This window comes from Limulus polyphemus, unplaced genomic scaffold (genome assembly GCF_000517525.1).
Source record: "Limulus polyphemus unplaced genomic scaffold, Limulus_polyphemus-2.1.2 Scaffold2552, whole genome shotgun sequence".
In the NCBI taxonomy this organism is placed as follows: Eukaryota; Metazoa; Arthropoda; class Merostomata; order Xiphosura; family Limulidae; genus Limulus; species Limulus polyphemus.
Genome location: NW_013668162.1, coordinates 10255 through 17662, shown reverse-complemented (window position 1 = coordinate 17662; position 7408 = coordinate 10255).

The window sequence follows — 7408 nt, the reverse complement described above, 5'->3', positions numbered from 1 at the left end:
CTGTGTCCCATATAATTCTTATGTAAGTACCAATATATGGCTTTGTGTTCCATGTAATTCTTACGTAAGTATCAATATCTGGCTGCGTGTCCCATGTAATTCTTATGTAAGTATCAACATATGGCTGTATGTCCCATGTAATTCTTATGTAAGTATCAATATATGGCTGCGTGTCCCATGTAATTCTTATGTAAGTATCAACATATGGCTGTGTGTCCCATGTAATTCTTACGTAAGTATCAATATCTGGCTGCGTGTCCCATGTAATTATGTAAGTATCAACATATGGCTGTATGTCCCATGTAATTCTTATGTAAGTATCAACATATGGCTGTGTGTCCCATGTAATTCTTATGTAAGTATCAATATATATGGCTGTGTGTCCCATGCCTCCTAGTGATCTTATAAAAATGTTTTTTTATTGTTTTTGTTTTTTCATCCAACCGTAACCATACATATGGGTGAATTGGTGTTCTGGTGGGTTATTCACTGACTGACAGTACCACCTACCCTTAAAAGTTAAAAAGAGGATTCTGGTTCTGGTGGGTTATTCACTGACTGACAGTACTACCTACCCTTATAAGTAAATAAGAAGTATTCTGGTTCTTGTGAGTTATTCACTGACTGACAGTACCACCTACCCTTATTAGTTAAAAAGAGGATTCTGGTGGGCTGTTCACTGACTGACAGTACCACCTACCCTTATTAGTTAAAAAGAGGATTCTGGTTCTGGTGGGTTATTCACTGACTGACAGTACTACCTACCCTTATAAGTTAATAAAAAGGATTCTGGTTCTGGTGGGTTATTCACTGACTGACAGCACTTCTGCCTGTACAAGTTAAACACAGGATTCAAGAAAAGACTTTAATTACAGTGGTAAATATAACTAACAAAAGCATAATAACTTGATAAGTATTCTTTGGAAAAGCATAAGAAATCTATTTTAATTCCTAGTATATTGTGATTTTATGAATGGTTCAGGTTGGAAAATTATAAAAATTTCTGTTTGTCTGTTCAATAAATAAACTTTTGTTGTCATGTTAGGGACTATTTCCTTAAACGTGGAATGGGAGGTCTGATATAAATATATATATATATATATATATGCATACCTATATAGTACATTATATATTCAGTAATATTATGTATTTTCAAGTGAATCTTTTTAATATTTAAAAACAGAATTATGAAGTAATTGAGAAACTAGCCTTTGTATATGTTATTTGTTTTAGCTTTCTTGGAAAATTGACATTTGATATTCTACACCTTATACTAAGAATAAGCATTCATATTTTTAAGATGAGAGAAACAAAATCTTTCTTACCCCATTATGTTAAATTATGATTTTGCTTTATTCTGTAGTGGTGTGATCCCTGAATATATAAAACTGTTCAAATCGTCAGTCATGGCTTATGAAGTGAAGAATACAGGAAAAATGTACATGTATAAGCTAATCAAATAAAGTTGTATAAAGTGTCATTTGAGATTATTGGATGTTTTATTCAACAATTCAAAGATACAATCTTGTAATATATATATTGTTACTTGAGATTACTGATAACTACATACAGCAGTTAACTTGGCAGTATATTGTTATATATCAATGTCCAAACACTCATCTATCATGGTAGTGAAAGGCATTAACATGAGTTGCCATGTTCACCTGTCTAATGTTAATACAGAATCTTCCTGAAAATTACTAATAGAGAAGAACAAGGTCTCTCTGTACATACACTGTATCTAAGTGCTGGCTAAATACCTATTTCTCCAGAGAAACCTATGTGGTAATATTTGTGATGTTGTGTGACTATTGTTCTACCCAATTAGCCATCTGGTCCCACCAACACATCAACATATTTAGCCAACAAGTCAGTGAGTTTCTACCACTGCATTGAGTGTAGATTGTTTTCACAATCCTCATCCAATGGCCTCAGATGTGCTGGCAGCTACATACTTGCTTTTGGATGCAGCATGACAGATGCGACCCTAACATTATCACTACCCTCAGTATCTTTCACTTTGCTTAGTGTGTGATAACTAATAATCGATGATTGCAGAAAATCAACAGGACAGATAACTGTCCAAGTCAGTGCTGCTTGTTTTCTGGACAGAAAACAGCATATTTCATGTGTAGGTTCTATAACCACTTTAAATGGCACCGATAAACTAGACTTCATCTGTAGTAAAACACAATATGCTATACATGAGGGTACTGTCACTTCCTCAACCACATACAGCCCACTGTTCTTAGGTCTGGTCTACCTGGCATTGGATAACTTTCCATTGGAACACAGGTTTCACAGGGGAAAATGCTGATAGGCTTCATAGTACTTCCATTTCAAGAATGCCAATGCCAGAACTGAGGTTAGTAACAACTACTTTCAACCTGTGAGTTATGTCTTCTAGATATAGTCGAAGAGTTACCATTCCATTTCATTGTTAAGTAGGAAATTTATCTCGGGCACATATCAAGCCCCATCCAGCCCTGACAGAGCTGTGCTGATCATCAAACCTTTTAGTCCAAATCATCCATTGTCTTGCCAAGTTGGTAGCCAGAACCAACATGGGCTCTATTAGTTTCTTACAGCTGTAGCAGCATTGTTTACTGCCCTCCATTGGTTATCCTGTGCCTGTTGAACCATCAGTCAAAACCAATAGCCTTGTATATTTTGCTACTTTATAAGATATGGGCAGTTCACTCAAAAGTAACCCAATGCTCCATAGGCAAAGCAAATATATTGCAGCACATGTGTCATTGAAGGACCAGAATACCCTTGTCCATTCATTGGATATCAAAGTGTTTGCATCACAGCACTGGGATGAGGTATAACCACTGATCCCTCCTCTTATGAAGTGGGTTAAAAGTTACTAGTTTCTACCTCATAAACACAGAAATTGTCTCAAGGGTGAGATCACTCGCACTCAAGTGGTAACTTGTCATTTCAGTAGATAGTCCTACAACAGACATTTCTATAAATATATCCTCATGATTCACTGAGGCCATTTTAGGATAAAATTATGCACATGACATAGATCATCCACATAAACAGTAAAGATCTCTTTGGCTCTCCTCTTCTAAGCTTTGAACTTGGCTTAGTGGATTGCTTTGCATTCCACCAGGTCAGATCTCTGGTGCAATTCAATAATAATTGTCTCGCAACTCCAAATATTACCTCACTCAAGTGCTTAATATAGTCTATGGACTGACTATTTAGACTCAAGATTAGACACTGCACAGCCTTCTCTGAAATATAGCTTTTCCAGTCAGTTACTTACCTGAAATGCTTCAGGAAATAGTCTAAGCCGTAAGTACCTTTGAATTTTTGAGTTGATATAATCTACTTTACATTGCTCACAGGGAACTGTGATCATGGTCATAATCTTTCCCTTACAACTTCCCAACTATTACCTGACCAAAATTTCCCAGATATCGTGGACATATCATTGTAGGCACTCTCAGAGACTTCAACTTTCTTGAGTGGTCGGTCTCTTGTCCAAGGCAAGAGAGCAATGAGTTGTCAATGGCAGCTCTGTGCAACTGCAGTCTCCTCCATGTTCATGGATGTTAAAACAGTATATCTCTTCCTTTGAAGATGCTTACCACTGATTCTTGGTTCATTTACTTAACCTTTTGATGCCTTCCATTTCACCTGCTGGTGAAACAGTTATCCATCAACAGTTTCTCTCTGATATTCTTGGATGGATTGATCCTTCCATTTCACCTGCTGGTGAAGCAGTTATTCATCAACAGTTTCTCTCTGATATTCTTGGATGGCGTTGATCAGAGTTGGTTTTTGGTGACTGGCTGGCAAAGGTCTGAGTGTTCTATACAGACTTCCCCACCCAGTCTCAGACTTTCCAAATGCCACATCACCACAGTGTTCCTCAGCCATCCATGTTTCCATCACACTGACGTTTATCTTTAGGGGAATAACTTTAACAACCCTTCTGGGTGTACCAGACTAGCAGTTCTTTGTCACTGGTTGCAACGAGATAGAAGTCTTAGATCTTCACAACATCGACAAAAGTCCAATGCCCAGGAGAGGAGTTCTCCTAGAACTGAAAACTCTCATACAATGATCTCTCTTCAGTGACTAATTTTTCTTTTTTAGTCATAAAGTGAAAGGCAATACAGAAACTCTGCAAGAAAATATCCTTAGGTCATGACACCAAAATTGTCTTCTTTTTATTCACTTTGTGGTATATTCAAGTAAAACTGAGTTAATCTTAGAAAAGCAATATGACTCCTCTTAAGAATAGGAGATTCAGCAAGATATTTGTTACGAAGTAGTACTGAATATCTAAGTAGGCCCAACATGGCCAGGTGGTTAAGGCACTCGACTCGCGGGTTCGAATCCCTGTCACACCAAACATGCTCGCCCTTTTAGTCGTGGGGGCGTTATAATGTGACGGCCAATTCCAATATTCGGTGGTAAAAGAGTAGCCCAAGAGTTGGCGGTGGGTGGTGATGACTAGCTGCCTTCCCTCTAGTCTTACACTGCTAAATTAGGGACGGCTAGCGCAGATAGCCCTCGTGTAGCTTTGCGCGAAATTCAAAAAAGCAAACAGTATCTAAGTAACTAAAGCTGGTTAGAAAGAAAGAGAGAGATTGAACACAATGTATTTACAAATATACAAACACGGTGTGCACTTATTCTTACAGATATAAAAGAGTTGCTTGTACTGGGTCAGATAACTTCCTTTCAAACTGATCTATCATACTATTTATAAATTCAACGCTCCTTACATTGTAGATAACGTCATATTTACCCAGAATAACTAGTGTTACACCTGTGAGTGGTCATCATCACTGAAGCATACCTGACCTACTATTTAAGTATACTGCTGTCTACATTTTTGCATCATGTGCAGTATTACAGCCATGCCACCAGTCATATCAGATATGACCCCAATAAAAATGAAAATAAACAAACGTGGCTAGAAAGATATCAAATTAAAGACTTTCTTGAACACGTGATGTGTGAAAACTGCACATACTTAGAAATAACTGATAAAAGTAGAATAACATTACAATAAAATAGAAGCTGTAAACACGTGGTATGTTTAGATATCACAGTGTGATAGAAAAATATTACAGTAAAATAGAAGCTGGGAACACACGGTCTGTTTATATACCACAGTAGGATAGAAAAATATTACAGTAAAATAGAAGCTGGGAACACGTGGTATGTTTATATACCACAGTAGGATAGAAAAATATTACAATAAAATAGAAGCTGGGAACACACGGTCTGTTTATATACCACAGTAGGATATAAAAATATTACAGTCAAACAGAAGCTGAGAACACGTGGTATGTTTATATACCACAGTAGGATAGAAAGTGTACTATCTTAGCAATTTATGACCTTTGGTTTTACTTTCTGTAGAAGAACATGAACACAGAAACTGTTGTTTCATAGACCATTTCTATTATTATTTTATTGTGTTCTGTCATTGGGCGGGTTCTTTTGAATTAGTTGGTAAAAGTAATGGAAGACCAAACCATGTAACGATAACGAATCAGTTTGTTCTCGCCAATATGTTATAATAAGCAGACTGTGTGGCTTACTAAGTGAATTGCGGACAAATGACTGAGCTGATTAATTAACTCATTTCGAATGGCATTTTTATATTGCACTAATTTTCTACGTACTACAGAGATTTTGCGTCATTTGTTATTACAATATATTTTTAGTAAACAAATAACTAAATTAAAAATATATTATACAACAGTACTCTTAAATTAAAAATTAGAAAATTATCTGATGTAAATACTTTTCATCACCATCTTCGTGGACTTACAGAACAAACCTTTTTTGTTGTCTTTTAATCTCACAACTTTTCACCAGGTTGACCTGGTGTCATCGAATAATTTACATGAAATGGTTAAAAGGTGTAAATTACCTGAAAGTGCCAAGTCAATCGGATGCATCGTCGTGAAGTAAAGGAAAGAAGAAAATAAAAACCTTTGCTTCGTAAATACACAAAGTTAATGTGGACTATGCATTTTATTCTATTTGACCCTGTGTTTGGTTTGTTTGAAATTTAGCACAAGACAACACGAGAGCTATCTAATTTAGTAATGATAATAATAGGAGGAAGGTAGTTAGTCAACACACCAACTCTTGGCTACTCTTTTACCAAAAAATAGTGAAATTAACTATCACATTATAACACCTCAACAGCTGAAAGGGCGAACATATTCCGTAATGGAGATTCGAACCCGCATGTTGCGAGTCGAGCGTCCTAATCACCAAACCATCTTTAACTGGAGTATTTGTTACCCTCAGGTTGCGAGTCGAGCGCCCTAGGCGTTTTCTTCTATTCTGACATCAACACAGAGTCTTCTCTCTCATTTCATCCACATTAAATCATTTCACTGCCCTTCTATATCACAGGTTCTTGAATTTATAGTTATTTCAAATCTCTTAAGGGTTCACTCGCAAATATCTGAACTGTTTCCTTTAAATAAGTATGCATTTTTAAGAACCCGTACATAAATGCTTTATGACTGTCTGTGGTACTGATAATGGCACCACCAGGTTTTGTGAGTTGGGGAGCGAGGAGGTGGAAGAATTACGTTCATGTCATGTAGTTCCATGGCGGGACAGCGGTAAGTCTATTGACTTACAACACTAAAATACAGGTCTCTATTCCTCGCTGTTGACACAGCAAATAGTCCAATGTAGCATAGTTCTAAAAAACAAAACAACAACAACAAAATAAATAATAAATGTTATGTATCGTTCTCGGACTCCTCTAGACAAATGTATGAAATTCCACAGCTCCGGATTTAATATATCATTTTATAAAGTACAGACTTATTTAGACTGGCAAATAAACCAACAACAACAACACACACACTTTAACTGACCTTTCACAGTTATCACTAAACGCGGTAGTGCTTAATATTTAGGGATGGGCCTAGAAAAAGTGGCTACCGCATTCAGTCTATTATTCTATTATGTTTACAAATAACTGTTAAAGTTCAGCTATAGCCTATATTTGAGCACCTAATTGCCATTGTCAAGTGTTTCACAGCTTGTAAAAAGTGGTAAACTGGGAAATAGCTAAAGAGCCAAACTATTTCTTCTTTCCCCACGATAGCCAAAAATTGTGAAGTTTTCGCATTAGCTTTAATACGACAGGAAAGCATTTTAAGATCACTTGGAAACAGGCTATCAGTAAGTATAGTTGTGCTTAGTATAAGCTAAGAAAAATCACAATTTTAGGGTAAACGATGTTATCATTACCCCTTGAAGTTAGCTTTCTTAGATAATTTTGATGTTTTTTAAAAAACTTAAGTACAGAATGAAATAGGAATTACCAACCAGTAATAGAGGAACATTAGATGACTGGAACATCTAGAATACTCAATGCTTTGTACACTATACAATGGGTGTC